An 18,725-nucleotide genomic window follows, 5' to 3' on the forward strand; every position below is an offset into this window, starting at 1 on the left:
AACTCTGCCACATCCAGCTCTGACTCCTGCCTTTTTGTCAATGCCACTGTCTCCAACCCATATAACATAGCTGGTCTCACTACACTCTTGTAGACCTTCCCTTTCACTCTTACGGATACCCGTCTGTCACAAATCACTCCTGACACTCTTCTCCACCCATTCCACCCTGCCTGTACTCTCTTCTTCACCTCTCTTCCACATTCACCATTACTCTGATCATCTGATTACTCTGATTATCAATAATGGGTCTATATTATTTCATTGAACTGTCATTTTAGTGAATAGCTATTTATTGAACCCTATTGAGTGAAAGCTGATTTTAACTAATGATCGTTTCAGCAAACTTTCCCACAGGGAAAGAAACTAGTTGGCTATTGTCGGGAGTATGTCATTTTCCCCACTGTAGTGTAATCTTGGAGTTGCTATATTTAGTTAGTGGGGGTGTGGGGGCACAGCCTCCCCCTCTTTGGGTGTGTGTGTGTGTGTGTGGGGGGAGGAGCTGAGTTTATGATTTTATAGTTTTTTTTGTCCAGTTGGTAGCTGACCTACTAGTGTTTTCTCTGTGTGAAACTTCACTAAAATGATAATTTGTTGAAGTCAGCTTTTGCTCAATAGGGTTCAATAAATAGGTATTCGCTAAAATGGCATTTCAACTAAGTGATATAGACCCATCAATAATTTAAGTGATAACTCATAAAATTGTTGTGCTTCATTTGTTGTCCCTAAAAGGTTTAAAGAAATGCATTCAGTACTACAGAAAATTCTTTTTTTTTTTCTTACCATGTATTCCTCTAGCTGTTCTGCCCGGATTGTGCTACAACTGAAAATATGTCCATTCATTCTCTGATTATCCACTTAATTTAGTTTACAGTCACAGGAAAACTAAAGCCTGTAACAGTATTCACTAGGTACAAGACACGTAATTTCCCAGGGAAGGTACCAGACCATCCATTAATTCTTACAATTATTAAATATTTGTAGGCATTATTAACACATAGGGATGGTTGAAATAGTGAATAACCAGACTAGTAAATAATTCAGTAGCACCTGCAAATCAGAATTAATAAAATCACAGCCAAAATATGAACTGCGAATATATTCAATAGTAGCTGCAAATCAGAAAAAAAAACAATAGCAGAAAAAAACATATTGTGCAAATAAAGAAATGCTCATATAACCACATTAATATATGAGCAAGACCAGTATCCTAGTGTTGTTCTTAAAACCCATATTTAGTGAATGTGTTTGTGATATACTAGCCATCTGGAATTGTATGAAGAGTATCTGAATAAATAGACACAAGCACTACCTGTGCATGTATTTAAAATCTTTTCCATTGTGCAGATATTTAGCAGTCCAGTCATTAAACATTTAAAATACAGATGCATGCACAGTTGCATCTTATCTATATCAGCTTTAGACAGAAAGTAAGAATTAATTATTGCCAGTACTGGCTAGCTGCAAGCATTGCTAAATAGCATTCTTTTCTAAATATGCCCTGTCAGTGTCCCTTCTTTTCCCATCTAGATTTATGTTTTCCTGTCTCATAAATAAAAAAATTGTTAGCTTTATATTTTTCCATAATATGATGCTGTTATCTATGATATCTCTGTATATTTAGAGATGCTACATTACATACAAAGGTTTGAAATTATTAATTTCAAAATGTACCACATTATTGGCAATACTATTAATTATACCATGACCCCCCCCAAAACATGCACGCTGATTGGCCAGCGTGCCAGTTGTAAATCGAGTTATACTAATGGAAAAAGGTCCGGTCGCCTGGACCTTTTTCCATTAGTATAACTCGTTTTTTTAAAACACTGTCACGCTATGTTAAATGGGTTTAACATAGCGAGACAGCTTTAAAATAAGCAACAGAGATCTCCGTTGCTTATTTTAAAGCTGTCTCGCTATGTTAAACCCATTTAACATAGCGAGACACTAAAAAAAAGCAATGGAGATCTTGCTTTCTCCATTGCTTTTGCCCACAGCTCTGATGTACTGCGCAGGCACAGTACATCAGAACTGCCGCGGATGCCAGACATCTGTGGAAGGGCAGTAAACAGGCATTATACTATGCCATTATTTAAGAAAAGTAATAGTTTCTTTTCTTAAATATTGTCATAGTATAATAGCAATAACCTACTTCTGGGTGTGGGTAATGCTAAATTTACCCACGGTTGGCTTTGTTTGGTCCCTCGGGCTTCGCCCTCGGGACCAAACCACGCCAACCGTGGGTAAATTTAGCATTACCCACACCCAGGCGTGGGTTATTGCTATAATAATGCATGGAGTCTGTTTTCTTTCCCCAAGTAGATTGTCAGAGTATAGTATGTCTCTTAATCATAGAACACTATTGAAATGACCAACATGGAAAACAATCACTGAGTGCAATGTGATAAGTGACAGAGCTCTGTTGGATAAATATATGTATGACTTATGCTTGCTCAGATGCCCCCACAGTAAATATATACTAGTTAAGCACAGGCTACCTCTCAATCCACATCGATCAGCTATAATGAATGATAAGTTGTGACAACATCTCATTACAATTAAAGTTGCCTTTAAACTAAATGCTGCATAGAGAAGCAAGGAAAATTGCTTTTGTAAAAAAACAATACTAAAATGAAAGGATAGTTGTATTGGAAGGAGGAAGAGGCAAAATGAGATAGTGTAGAAAGGCTGGATCATAATGTTTAATGTATGTAGTTAGTTTTGATATACTGAGTTTTGTGTGTGTTTTGTTAGCCACTTTCCACTATGTTTTATGAAATGAAATATGAAATTATACTTACTGTACAACATGATATTTGCTTAAAAAGTTATCAAAACAAAACATCTATTTTGAATCTCCTACCTATTGGCTTTGTGTTACTCAATGACTGTATTGCATATCACACTGTGTATCCCATAAAAAATGTAGCATCTTTTCTGTGCCATTGGACCAAGTTTATGCCACAAAAAAAAAAAAAATCCAACAGGATCTTTTACCCATTTAACAACTGAACAAATAACTGCAAAATAAATAAATAAATAACTCAATGAAAGAGTTTCTTCATTGACAAATTTAGAAATGGAATATATGTGCAACATTCAATGTACATGTAAAGTACCTTCTAAAGTAATTGCATAAATGTTTGTTAAGGGAATATGCTGTTTTATAGTGTGCAGTTTTGTTGAATGCCCCAGCATTAGAGTGATAAAAGAGACTTATTCTGATATTAAAACAGAAGAATTGGGCATTTGTTTTTGTGGCACCATTGCACAAAAGGATCAACTAAAATATAAAGTGAATGAAACTCATGGAACTCCAGAAGAAACGTTAATATAATTGGGCAAGCTTTCATTTGTAACGTATCCTTCTACATATCTAAACATAAAAACAATAACATGATTTGTTCTTCTTTCAATTTAAAGTTACATTAGTAAAATCAACTTATTGGTGGTTCATTCAAGCAGAAGAATTAATAACACCATGACTGCAACTTAAATCCAGATCACCTGGATTCAGTTATCAATCCAGGTGTGGGGGTGTGGTGGGGTGGGACTGAACACAGGATTATAGTTTGTCCATATCTAGAGGAGGGATAGTAGCTTGTTCCAACATGATGCTGACACCAAACAGATGGTTTTGGATGCACAAGCAGCACAAAGACAAGGAGTGTAGTCACCCACCAAACAGAGTGGTAATGCACTGTAGGCAGTGTTGGGGCCATATAGCAACAACACATAATTCCAAGAGGCTGTTATCAAACCTATTGGGTCCATACCTGTGATTCTGAACATGACATAACTACAAGAGTGAAGGCTAGAAACATATGCATAGTTTAAATATGCAGTACCTAAAAGTATCTCCCCTACTGGTAGATGCTGTGATCTTAGAGCTAGAATGTATAAGTAATAAGGATATGTGCAGCCCATATTGGGGGGGGGTCTCCTAACAACAAAAATGGTTTACTGATGAAACAGTGAGTTTAGATTTTTTTTAAATTTTGACTGATTGTTCAATTTATTTATTTACCAAATGGCAAAAATAATGCTAAATCCAGGAATGAAGTCAGACATGTGATTTATGCAATAAGTGCTTTTGTTCTTCCTTTATTGACATATAACTTCATCAGATTATAATCACAACTAGAATGTAACAAATAAATAAATAATAAATGCATTCAATCATTTTAAAACATGTCACTTGTACATAGTTCTATCAAATCTACCCAACAAATAAGACCATAGTATTATGTTGACTGTTAACAAATTTAAAATATGTTCGATGTAATTAATGTATTTTCATAAACTAGAATCATCGTTCTTCTACTATAACACAATATATATATATATATATATATATATATATATATATATATGTATATAAACAATTAAACAGATAAGCATCAAAAACAAGTTAAACATAATTTGTTCAGCATTTGTCACTTGTGTTGTTTGGCAATCGAATATGTTGTTTTTTTGTGAGTGGTGGTAACTTATTTATTTATGTATGTATGTATGTGGGATCACTACATAATCTCGAAATGTTGGAATATTGAATTCCAAAATCTTGAGACTATATAGCCGAAACCCCTAAATATCAAGAGGCCAGAAGTGCGAAATTCAAAATCCCGATGTTCGGAGATATTGAAGTAGCCTTTTCTGATGTTGTGGTTTGTTGATAGATAGGTGGCAGTTCAGGTAAGTATCTATGTGTAAGGGTGTTCGTCAGGGGATTTAGTATGTGTCAGTGTGTGCTGTGACTGTGATGTGTGTGAGGGACTGTAAAATGTGTGGGTGTGAGTTTCCCTTGTGTGTCTGTGCAATCTCGGAGTTAGTATATTTAAGTAGGGGGGGGGGTGCAGCCCCCCAAATGGAGGGTGCAGCAGGGCTTGCCCCCATTGCTTATCTATAGTGTAGGATGATATGTTTGATTGTGGGGGAAGTTGTGTGTATGTGTGTGATGTATGTGTGTTGTACATTCAGGATTTTGAATTTCACGCTTCTGGACTTTCGGTATTTAGGGGTTTCGGCTATATAGTCTTGAGATTTTGAAATTCGATATTTCAAAATTTTGTGATTATGTAGTGAAGCCATGTATGTATGTATGTTTGCATGTTTAGGTTTGGGACCCACAATTTGGGGCATTTAACTTTTAGAAGAGAGTTTGGTGTATCTGTGGGCCAGGGGAAAGGTATACACCTTTCATATCTGCTTGAATTACAGCTGCAGAGCTCTAGAACTACCACCCTGATGAATGGTCGCAACATGTAAGTAAGGGTGAGGTTAATGACTGAAGAGCATAATGGTCAGCAGGTGCAAGGGGCAAAATGGAACAGAAAAGGAACTATTCTTATGAGATTTTGTATATAGAACTGGGCATCATCTCCATTTTCAGCTTTGTGATGTAGAGTACATGATTTAGACATCATATGTAGATTCTTTGATCATTGTATATGTGCTTTTGTAGTGCTTTGGATAAGTGCTGCATCAGCTGTTCCCTTTACAGGTGTTTTCTCTTTCCACACAAGAATGTGATCATTGCTTTAGTGTAGTTAAATAAGACCACTGAGTTTTAATAGCTTAGTTTTATGGATATTGGTGACATATTAATTTTGTTTAGTGTTATTGGATAAAAGATTTTTATCTTTGTTTTTCATGCATAGGTTTATTCATTAAAGTATCTCAGAAATGCTGCATTGTGAATATATCCATAAATCATAATCTATGTATTTAACATGCATGTGTGCTCCAGTCATCTGTGTGAATACATTATGCATTGTAAGAAAGATGGAACACACTATTGAAGCTAAATAGATGATCATGTTTTTCACATAATTTCCTGGTAAGGGTCACCTCAATATCTAATTTTATCTTATTTCACTTTTACTAGCTGTCACTACTCCCTCAAATGACACCTTTACTTGTTAAGCTGGTATTTCTTCTTACGGAGAAGAACAAAACTGTACTGTCCATCCTTCAGTACACGTATATACAGTAATATGCTGGTAATATACTAGAGAAGCAGAAAGGCAACTTCTAGTAAATTAGTTTATTCCCATGTCCTGTGTTGCAACTCCAGGATTATACAGTTTGCACATGTTTGTTATTGAAGCATACATTTATACTAAATCGGATAATCATATTTTATTCCCATCATTGTTAGCTTGCTGTTACTTTTAGACAGGAAAAATGTCAGTGAAGAAGAATCCAGGTAGGCTAATAAAGCAAAGAGAATACTACAACGCAGCCACAACTGGCACAGACAAGAGAAGTTTGGAAATAATACCACTGCAATATAGAAGCAATGCGCCAAGAAGAAAACATAGTGTGCTCTCCTGCAGAGGATGCCTACTTAAGAACATTTAATGGAAATGCCACACATTTGTAAGCCAAACTGAAGATAGGTCATTCACTCCGGAGATCTCAACCTAGCCTCTGATATGAACAGTTCATGCTGGAGAAATATATACATATACCAGAGACTGCCACTTCTCTGGAACAAGCTTCCAATTCACATGAAACAGAGCCTCTCCCTAAGCCTCTTCAAATGTGACCTAGATCAATAGATGGGTACCACTCCAGAAATGAATTTGCAGTCCCCTCTGTCCCTCTTGGATAGAGGAAGTTGGTATTAACTACTATAGACCCTTCCTCTTCGAGCTTCACTCACTTAACCACCAACAATTGGGGCAACTCAGGATAAATATACCTAGGCTTGTAAGGGCTCTATGGTCATTAGCCTAGGGTCTATATTACAAGACCAAAGACACATTCTTTCAAATGCATCTTGGTCGAACATAAAAGGCTCAAAACACAAAATATCTAAGTGGCTGTTAAGAGAGTTCTTTCCCTGGGAACGAATTCACTTGCCCACTTCAGTACTTTGCAGTTTTCAGCACTGTAGTGTGGTCTCGGAGTTGGTATATTTAAGTAGGGAGGTGTGGGGAGCACAGCCCCCACATCGGGCAGGGTGGGGGTTCAAAGTCCCCCACTTAATATAATATTTAAAATTGTTTTTTTCTTTCTTTGATGTTGGAACAGCGATTTTTTTTTCCCTTGGAAAAAAATCTCTGTTCTGACACTTCGACATTGTAAGCTTTAGCTTAGATAGGGTTGATTAATCACCGTTGGCTTTTTTAAGCATTCGGTGATCTAATATATACCCTTAGCCTAGTAACCTCTTTTGAACCTATGAACCTATGAGTGGAAAATGCATGTAAAGAAATATAAATAACATATTTTTTTTGAAGCATACATGCTGTACACTGTAGTAAATTAACAAAGAGGATATGACAGAGTGTTCTCATTACCTCTAAGGGAGGAATGCAATGTCGGCGTTTAATAAATGCCCATCCAATGTGTGAAGATATGAGAAAAGCTGTAAAGAGTACTTATTTAGTTATTTATTTATTTGTGTTAACCAGGTGAGTTGGCTGGTGCAGGACCCTTTTCAGCTACTATCCATGCCAACAGGCAGAGATAATTGCATAAATGATACACACAGACAAACAAGTACACAAGGTAATAAACATGGAAAAAAGATAAACATGGAAAACAAATGATACTGTTACAGCTGTCATGCCTTCATAACATAATCTCCTTATAGGTAGACTACAATGTTATATAATATTACTAGATAAGCAGTTAATTATCTTGGAAATGTGTGAAAATAGTGTGCTTGAGTCAATTAACTTAAGATTCTGTCAAGAGCATGATAGACAAGAATAGTAGCACAATTAGTCACTGAAAAGTGAAATACCCAACTTAAGATGTAAGAGCAGAAGAATCAGGGAATTTCAAAGTGCATGCAAACAGCATATGGGGATTCTGCATGCTTTTGTTAAGGGGATGCCAGAGCTCGATGGAAACAGTAGGCTGGATATGTTACATTACATATTTGTTGAAGTGCCTAAAGAGAAAATAGGATGCTAAGATGCAGTCAGGACTGCCACTAGTAAAAAGAGTATGGACATGTCACCATTGTAATATAGATGAGTGAAGTATTGTGTTGAACACAGTACAGAGTATACATTTACCTTATTGTGTTGAACACAGTACAGAGTATACATTTACCTAGGAACGTGACTTTTGCCTGAAGGCACTATTAACAGAGGAGTTCCACAAGGATCCATCTTTGCTCCACTATTATTTTCCCTAGTCATCAATTGTATACACAGTTACCTGCCCCACATCAGCATTGCCCTTTATGCAGATGACATCTTACTACTTATATGAACACATTGGCCCGCCAACAGATACTACAATCTAGCTTTACAGAATTATGTCACTGGAAGAATAAAAATAGACTTCTATTCAATCCCTTGAAGTCAAACATCATGGTATTTGTCACCCTGTAAAAACTCCCCGAATCCCCAAATCTAGCTATTACTGATACAAATTGCAACCCACTACCACTAGTAATAGAACAAAGTTACCCAAGGATCACCTTGAACCTAGTCTTTCATTGACCATTGATAGTCAATTTTATTAGCAAAACACTCTGCCAACTAAAATTTTGTCATAGAGTTTCACAGCTCCTCACCTCTCTAGAGCTTATAATGCCTTATCTAAAAATGTATTTAGCCCTAAAATCGAATGTGGGCTTCCTTTTGTAACTGCACATTCCATCCCAAATACATGCAAAATACAAACCACAATAAACAAAATCTGCAGATTTGCTGTTCATGTACAACCCCAAACACATCACTGCCAACTTCTATGACAGTATTAACTGGCTATCTATAAATGACAGAGCCACATTTCTTCTTAGCTGTCAAATCTACAAGTTGATAAATAGGGAAACTACCTCCAAAATATAAACTTACAAGTCGAGGAGCCTAACACTTAAGAGATATCCAAGCCAACAAGATAGCTAGTCTCATTAGACCATGTTTTAAAACCTCAGAATAAAATTAATCCTGATTCCACCACCACGGCTATTAAAACCCCTCTATTATCCAAAAAGAATGTTAAAACATTACTGAGTCACAAAATAAAATTTGACATCCCTTCTCAAACAATGAGCACTTTCGATAATTCTTCTTCAGATCGTAAAGGAAACGGGGACTTAGTTCAATTATTAAAGGATATCTTCCTCCTATCAAAATCCACAACTTGGGGCACCTCCCTCCTTCTTGTTGCAATCTAAAATCTGAGGATGAAACACACCTCCTTTTCAACCAGTCATTGGTCTTCTTGTTTTCAAAATCGGTCTCAGTGGTACTATAGCATTGGGGCCTGGTGGGCGATCAGCCCGTAAGTTAACTATCCATTTGATCTCATCCTTTTCCATCCTATTAGAAATATCACCCTGTTTTTTTTTTTTTCTTATGTAGGTACTGTCTATCACTTTAACTCTATGCTTAAATATTTGGTCATTTTTTCAGACATAAAATGACAGACACAGCTTGCAGGTTGCTAAATAAATCACATGATGACTATTACAAGTGGCTTTGCAAGAAAACCTATATTCAATGCCTGAGATTGGATGACGAAAAAAATTACTGGTGTCTATATGAGCACAAATCGTGCATTTTCCACATGCCAAAGTTCCTTTATTACCCTCTATATGGGATCTTGTGAAACTATCTTTAAGACGTAATAATCTCTTAAGAATTTTCTTGTTTTTATATGTGAACCTTGGTGTATCACCTACTATTTCCCGTAGCTTTTCATCTTGTGTTAGGATAGGCTAATATTTTCTGATAATGCTACACGATTGACTATTATCTGTCGTATAAGCAAGCATGAGTTTAGTCACATTATTTCCATTTGCTTCCTTTACTGTTTGTTCCATTTCCAATAGCCTCTTCTTATAGAACGGTCTTCCTTTCTTCTCTCTTAATTGGTGCATATCATCCTTGTTCAAATGTGTGTTCTGATCTGAGTACCCTCTAAGTTGTAGATAATTACGTAAATTATTGGTTTCTCTTTCAAACATCACACCTTGTGTACATAGCCTTGATATGCGAGTTGTCTCATTACGCATGATGTTCTTAGTCACATGTCTTGGATGCATACTGCTTTTATGGAGATAATGGTTTCTCCAAATATCTTTTCTATGTATTGTTGTATCCAAACATCCATATCTTCTCAAAATAATGTGTGCATCCAAGAAATCTATTTCTGTGTTAGACCAATGATCAAAGAAAAAAAGAAAATTAATAGTCTGATTCATATATTCTTGGAACAAGGAAAGATCCTCTTCTTCACCCTCCCATAATAGAAAGAGGTCATCTATGTCCATAATATTTAATGTTCATTCTCCGTGGATTGTTCAAATTAAACACATTATTCCTCTCCCATTCTGATAATACCAGGTTTGAATAACTATTGGCACAGGGGGTGCCCATGGCTACCCTCCATCTCTGCCAGTAGATATTATCGCCATAGATAAAGACATTCGCCTCCAAGATCAACTCCAGTAATGCACATAGTTGCTCCGCCTTTATGCCTGAGACTTCTCGGGTCACAACCAATCTAATGGCATCAATCCCATATTCATTGGGAATGGAAGTGAATAAACTACTAAAGTCCATAGTCACTGGCCAAAGTTTTGATGTATCTACTATTTCATTCATTACCAGGTTTAATTTGGCCAAGAAATCACCTGTGTCTCATAACACTGTATCCGTTTTTATCAGTAAAGGTTTGAGATCATTTTCCACATGCAATCTTATATTCTCAGTGACCCATCCTTGGCCTCTAACTATAGATCTTAGTGGTGGATCTGAAATGTCTTTAAGAATTTTGGTGAGTCGACTAATGGAGGGAATAGTCAGATGGGATATTTTAAAAAAATCCATTAATTCCTGGTTAATTAAATTCTCCATCAACATATCACATAACTGCTTTTTACTTTCTGTATAATTTTTCCCAACTTTGTCGATGTAATTTTCATATATGTTTTCTCATCTTCTAGCATCTTTAACAATTAGTTCTTATACCAATCAGCTTCTAACACCACAATGGCACCTGCTTTATCCGCGGGTTTCAATAATATATTCTCATTTCTTTGAGGCCTATACAATGCTTCTCTTTCCCCTTTAGTGATATTGTTATATGTTTTTATTCATTGATTCCCTTGTCTCAGCTGCTCTACATCATGCTCACACATACATATGAAGAGGTCTACAGCTGGATGGTTCGTAAGGATGAAAGTAATGGGTTTCTTTAAGTTCTTACATCCATTTGTTTTATTTCCATAGATGCTCTTAAGTGTCACATTACTTCGAAAACATTTCATATCAATTATAAACTCACTTAAATCAGACATTATTAAAGGAATGAATGTTAAACTTTTTTCTAAAAGAGTTGTTTCATCATTGCTTAATGAAATTACCAAAATATTTACCACTAATGGTCATTCTATCATTGCATAAATTTCTTCCTTTTTCTATCCTGGCTCATGTCCCATGGATTTCTCTGCCAATTCTGCTTCAAAAAATTGTTAAACTTTGAGTGACTGATGTATAGGAGCTACCTTGTTAGGTCTAGCTCCCGTATTAAAAGAAGTACTTGCTTCAATAGCATGTGAGGCAATGACATTAGATGCTTCAGTTCTGTTAATGCCATTATGTGTTCTATTATAAGTTAGTGTTGCTGTCTCATTTATAACTTGTCATTTTATATCTAGGGAAGAATGATGGTTGTCATCCCTTTCCATGATCAGGTCTGTTTTCTGTTTAGAATTTGCTACTGTTTGCCTATGGATAGACGAAAGTCTTTCCTCCTTGGGCCAATCAAAAAAGTGGCCTTGCTTAATGTCAGCAATATCCCTAGCTAATTTTTGAATATTTTGCTCTTTTAGTTTTGAATCATATATATTCAGGTTAAACTGTAGCATTTCTAACTTCCTGATATAAGAATCAGAAAGATCAAATTGTTCTAATTCCACTTGTTTCAGTTTAATTTGTTTAGCTAAATCTTCTTCTTCAGACTTAAAATAATCTAGTAATAGCTTCATATACTTGAAGCTAGTTTCTAAGTTAATTGCCTGCCACCTAGCAGGTCCGGATATTTGTTTCCATAGCTAGGCATGCACTTGACTCTCATACCTCATGGGATGACTTGATTATGCATACTAGCTTCTAAATGGAAACGTTGCCAGGTCAATCTTTTCGAACCATATGCGGCTGTTTCAGCTTCATTTAGAGTCTTATCAAAATTCTCAGTGTCAGCAACTTCTCCTTGTAAAACAATATTCTCAGTATAAAAATTGATCTTTATGAGTGGATTCATGTACTCTTCCAACTGCTCGCTAACCCCATTCCCTTTCATAAAATCCAAAGCCATACGTCCCTTTGTATGCTCCATAGTAACAGAATCCTCAGCCGTGTGTAGTGAGTTCCAGTACAACAAAACTCAGTAAAAGCAAAAAAAAATACCTTTCACTACCAAAGGTGGTATACAGGTAGACAACAAGCAACAGAATAAACCGAATCCTGATTCCACCACCACAGCTATTACAACCAGTTTATTATCCAAAAAAATGTTAAAATGTTACTTAGCCATGAGCACCCCCTGTGCCAATAGTTATTCGAACCTGGTATTATCAGAATGGGAGAGGAATAATGTACTTAACTTGAACAATCCATGGAGTATTAAATATTATGGACACTTTGTAGATGACCACTTCCTATTACAGGAGGGTGAGGAAAAGGATCTTTCCTTGTTCCAAGAATATATGAATCAGACTACTAATTTTCCTGTTTTCTCTGGTCATTGGTCTAACACAGAAATAGATTTCTTGGATGCACTCAATATTTTGAGAAAATATGGATGTTTGGATACAACAATACATAGAAAAGATATTTGGAGAAACCATTATCTCCATAAAAGCAGTATGCATCCAAGACATGTAACTAAGAACATCATGCGTAATGAGACAACTTGCATATCAAGGCTATGTACACAAGGTGTGATGTTTGAAAGAGAAACCAAGAATTTACGTAATTATCTACAACTTAGAGGGTACTCAGATCAGGACACACATATGAACAAGGATGATATCCACCAATTAAGAAAGAAGCAAGGAAGACCATTCTATAAGAAGAGGCTATTGGAAATGGAACAAACAGTAAAGGAAGCAAATGGAAATAACGTGACTAGACTCATGCTTGCTTATATAACAGATAATAGTCAATTGTGTAGCATTATCAGAAAATATTGGCCTATCCTAACACAAGATGAAAAGCTGTGGGAAATAGTAGGTGATATACCAAGGATTGCATATAAAATCAAGAAAAATCTTAAGAGATTATTATGTCTTAAAGATGGTTTTACAAGACCCCATATAGAGGGAATATGTATAAAGAAACTTTGTCATGTGGAAAATGCACAATTTGTGCTCATATAGACACCAGTAATTATTTTCATCATCCAATCTCAGGCATGGAATATAGGTTTTCTTGCAAAGCCACTTGTAATACTCAGCACGTGGTTTATTTAGCAACCTGCAAACTATGTCCAGCATTTTATGTCGGAAAAAACGACCAAATATTTAAGCATAGAGTTCAGAGACATATTCGTGATATACGAGCCAAGGATGTGCATAATGCCTTAGCTACTCATATCCTACAATTCCCCACACATTCTTTTAGTTTTAAAGTGATAGAGAGTACCTACATAAGAAAAAAAACAGGGTGATATTTCTAATAGGATGGAAAAGGATGAGATCAAATGGATAGTTAACTTACCGGCTGATCACCCACTAGGCCCCAATCCTATAGTACCACTGAGACCAATTTTGAAAACAAGAAGATCAATGACTGGTTGAAAAGGAGGTGTGTTTCATCCTCAGATTTTAGATTGCAACAAGAAGGAGGGAGGTGCCCCAAGTTGTGGAATTTGATAGGAGGAAGATATCCTTTAATAATTGAACTAAGTCCCTGTTTCCTTTACGATCTGAAGAAGAATTATCAAAAGCGCTTATTGTTTGAGAAGGGACGCCAACTTTTATTTTGTGATTCAGTAACATTTTAACATTCTTTTTGCATAATAAAGTGGTTTTAATAGCCGTGGTGGGGGAATCAAGATTCATTTTATTTTGTTGCATGTTGTCTACCTGTATACCGCCTTTGGTAGTGAAAGGTATTTTTTTTGCTTTTATGTTTTAAAACCTCCACAGGAGAAAGAACTTTCGCTAGGTTATGTCCAGCTCCATAGATTTTGCTACCTGCAAAAGTGGCAGGACAAGAGACACTACTATTATTTAGAAAAAACTAAAATAATAACTGTTTAAGGACACCAAATGTTCTTGCTTCTGTGCCAGTGGCTAGTTCTTGTATCTCATGTTGTCCCCTCTTTCTTCAAAAGTTATACTTTTAACTAATGACCACTGGCTGAATGTCTACATTAAATTTGCACACTCTAAATACTATCACTTACATTTATTATTGTAAATAACATACAAATGCATTGCCTCTACTTACAGTACTACTTACTTTACTGTGAAAGAAAGATACCCAGACAGTTCCAATAGTAGTATGAGCAATGGGGCTTAAAAAAGGATCTACAATCGTATTTAGATATGTTACCAGTACATGTAATCCTATACGAATTGCAGAAGGTGTCATTACTGGGTACATTGTGGGTGCTGCAAAGAACACTTCTGGCTGACATCAAAGATTGAAACAATACTAATTTCAATAACTTTAATTGTACTTTGACTTAGGAATGGGGTCCATTCCTGTCACTATATTAGAAACCCATAAAACTTGGAGAAATTAAAAAAAGAGAGAAGTCCTATGTACTATTCTGTGTATTTTTAGTCTCTGCTTAATCATCCTTTTATGTCTTAGACCCTATTGCCTAGGTCATGGCTAAAAGAGGTCTGTCAGCCATCCATTTACCTGCTTATCAATCTTAAATAAAGGAACAAAATAAGAATCCCTGCTTATCTGTTCGCAACATTTATGACCAGCTGTGAAACATTCTAAATTAAATGATTTGTGTGGCATGTGTCTAAACAACTCACATTTAGTATAGTAAGAAAAAAGAAAGGAATATCTGTATTGTAAGAGTATCTGGATTGTAAGAGCATGACTAACATTATGTAAGAACATTTTTATTTTATTTTTATTTTTATTTTATTTTACATTTGTTGACCGGGAGAGTCCAACTGGATACATGTTTATTTTCAGCGGTGGCCCGGGGAGAAAAGCTCCACAGATTAAGAACAAACAACTATGACATTTCTACATAGCAAGCATGTATTCATAGGAAAATACATGATTTAAAAAAATTCCATAGTTTAAGTTAGAGTAAAGTAGTACTTAGAATGTAGTGGTTTCCAGTAATAAGATTGATTGAGACAAATGTAAGTAAAAGGGGGTTGGGAGTGGATGTTAGGGTTAGTTTTGTGAGATGTGGTTGGAATGTGTATAATTGCTGACTGTTGGGTGTGGGTGTTCGCAGGTGAGGCACTATAAGGAAGAGTCATGATTCTTCTTGAAGGGATAGAAGTGAAAAGGAGCAAAAGAGTGGGTCAGAGGGTGTGTATGATATGAGTCAACCAGGTGGGTAGCAAAGGCATAGCCGTGCGAGTTTTAGGTGTTCTTTTAGTAGCTTTTTGAATGTAACCATTTAGTTGGCTGAGATAATAGCAGAAGGTAATCAGTTCCAAATTTTACCAATGTAGTTAGGGAAGAGGCAGTCACCTGCTGTGTTATTGCTTTTGGTCACCATGATTAGCCTTTTATCACTAGAGAGAAGTTGGCTGGTATTAGTTTGTAGTTTAAGTAGATTAGATAGTGCATATAACTAGAGTGAAGTTGTCTGGTATTAGTTTGTAGTTTAAGTAGATTAGATAGTGCTTATCACTAGAGTGAAGTTGTCTGGTATTAGTTTGTAGTTTAAGTAGATTAGATAGTGCTTATCACTAGAGTGAAGTTGTCTGGTATTAGTTTGTAGTTTAAGTAGATTAGATAGTGCTTATCACCAGAGCGAAGTTGTCTGGTATTAGTTTCTAGTTTAAGTAGATTAGATAGTGCTTATCACTAGAGTGAAGTTGTCTGGTATTAGTTCCTAGTTTCAGTAGATTAGATAGTGCTTATCACTAGAGCGAAGTTGTCTGGTATTAGTTTCTAGTTTAAGTAGATTAGATAGTGCTTATCACTAGAGCAAAGTTGTCTGGTATTAGTTTCTAGTTTAAGTAGATTAGATAGTGCTTATCACTAGAGCAAAGTTGTCTGGTATTAGTTTCTAGTTTAAGTAGATTAGATAGTGCTTATCACTAGAGCGAAGTTGTCTGGTAGTCTGTAGTTTAAGTAGATTAGATAGTACTTATCACTAGAGCAAAGTTGTCTGGTATTAGTTTATAGTTTAAGTAGATTAGATAGTGCTTATCACTAGACCAAAGTTGTCTGGTATTAGTTTGTAGTTTAAGTAGGTCAGATAGTGCTTATCACTAGGGTGAAGTTGTCTGGTATTAGTTTGTAGTTTAAGTAGATTAGATAGTGCTTATCACTAGAGCGAAGTTGTCTGGTATTAGTTTGTAGTTTATGCAGATTAGATAGTGCTTATCACTAGAGCAAAGTTGTCTGGTATTAGTTTGTAGTTTAAGTAGGTTAGATAGTGCTTATCACTAGGGTGAAGTTGTCTGGTATTAGTTTGTAGTTTAAGTAGATTAGATAGTGCTTATCACTAGAGTGAAGTTGTCTGGTATTAGTTTCTAGTTTAAGTAGATTAGATAGTGCTTATCACTAGAGTGAAGTTGTCTGGTATTAGTTTCTAGTTTAAGTAGATTAGATAGTGCTTATCACTAGAGTGAAGTTGTCTGGTATTAGTTTGTAGTTTAAGTAGATTAGATAGTGCTTATCACTAGAGTGAAGTTGTCTGGTATTAGTTTGTAGTTTAAGTAGATTAGATAGTGCTTATCACTAGAGTGAAGTTGTCTGGTATTAGTTTGTAGTTTAAGTAGATTAGATAGTGCTTATCACTAGAGTGAAGTTGTCTGGTATTAGTTTGTAGTTTAAGTAGATTAGATAGTGCTTATCACTAGAGTGAAGTTGTCTGGTATTAGTTTGTAGTTTAAGTAGATTAGATAGTGCTTATCACTAGAGTGAAGTTGTCTGGTATTAGTTTGTAGTTTAAGTAGATTAGATAGTGCTTATCACTAGAGCAAAGTTGTCTGGTATTAGTTTGTAGTTTAAGTAGATTAGATAGTGCTTATCACTAGAGCGAAGTTGTCTGGTATTAGTTTGTAGTTTAAGTAGATTAGATAGTGCTTATCACTAGAGTGAAGTTGTCTGGTATTAGTTTGTAGTTTAAGTAGATTAGATAGTGCTTATCACTAGAGTGAAGTTGTCTGGTATTAGTTTGTAGTTTAAGTAGATTAGATAGTGCTTATCACTAGAGTGAAGTTGTCTGGTATTAGTTTGTAGTTTAAGTAGATTAGATAGTGCTTATCACTAGAGGTGAAGTTGTCTGGTATTAGTTTGTAGTTTAAGTAGATTAGATAGTGCTTATCACTAGAGTGAAGTTGTCTGGTATTAGTTTGTAGTTTAAGTAGATTAGATAGTGCTTATCACTAGAGTGAAGTTGTCTGGTATTGGTTTGTAGTTTAAGTAGATTAGATAGTGCTTATCACTAGAGCGAAGTTGTCTGGTATTAGTTTGTAGTTTAAGTAGATTAGATAGTGCTTATCACTAGAGTGAAGTTGTCTGGTATTAGTTTGTAGTTTAAGTAGATTAGATAGTGCTTATCACTAGAGTGAAGTTGTCTGGTATTAGTTTGTAGTTTAAGTAGATTAGATAGTGCTTATCACTAGAGTGAAGTTGTCTGGTATTAGTTTGTAGTTTAAGTAGATTAGATAGTGCTTATCACTAGAGTGAAGTTGTCTGGTATTAGTTTGTAGTTTAAGTAGATTAGATAGTGCTTATCACTAGAGTGAAGTTGTCTGGTATTAGTTTGTAGTTTAAGTAGATTAGATAGTGCTTATCACTAGAGTGAAGTTGTCTGGTATTAGTTTGTAGTTTAAGTAGATTAGATAGTGCTTATCACTAGAGCGAAGTTGTCTGGTATTAGTTTGTAGTTTAAGTAGATTAGATAGTGCTTATCACTAGAGTGAAGTTGTCTGGTATTAGTTTGTAGTTTAAGTAGATTAGATAGTGCTTATCACTAGAGAAGTTGTCTGGTATTAGTTTGTAGTTTAAGTAGATTAGATAGTGCTTATCACTAGAGTGAAGTTGTCTGGTATTAGTTTGTAGTTTAAGTAGATTAGATAGTGCTTATCACTAGAGCGAAGTTGTCTGGTATTAGTTTGTAGTTTAAGTAGATTAGATAGTGCTTATCACTAGAGTGAAGTTGTCTGGTATTAGTTTGTAGTTTAAGTAGATTAGATAGTGCTTATCACTAGAGTGAAGTTGTCTGGTATTAGTTTGTAGTTTAAGTAGATTAGATAGTGCTTATCACTAGAGCGAAGTTGTCTGGTATTAGTTTGTAGTTTAAGTAGATTAGATAGTGCTTATCACTAGAGTGAAGTTGTCTGGTATTAGTTTGTAGTTTAAGTAGATTAGATAGTGCTTATCACCAGAGTGAAGTTGTCTGGTATTAGTTTGTAGTTTAAGTAGATTAGATAGTGCTTATCACTAGAGTGAAGTTGTCTGGTATTAGTTTGTAGTTTAAGTAGATTAGATAGTGCTTATCACTAGAGTGAAGTTGTCTGGTATTAGTTTGTAGTTTAAGTAGATTAGATAGTGCTTATCACTAGAGTGAAGTTGTCTGTA

Source organism: Protopterus annectens, chromosome 8.part0, assembly GCF_019279795.1.
Source record: "Protopterus annectens isolate FY-2018-M chromosome 8.part0, PAN1.0, whole genome shotgun sequence".
In the NCBI taxonomy this organism is placed as follows: Eukaryota; Metazoa; Chordata; order Ceratodontiformes; family Protopteridae; genus Protopterus; species Protopterus annectens.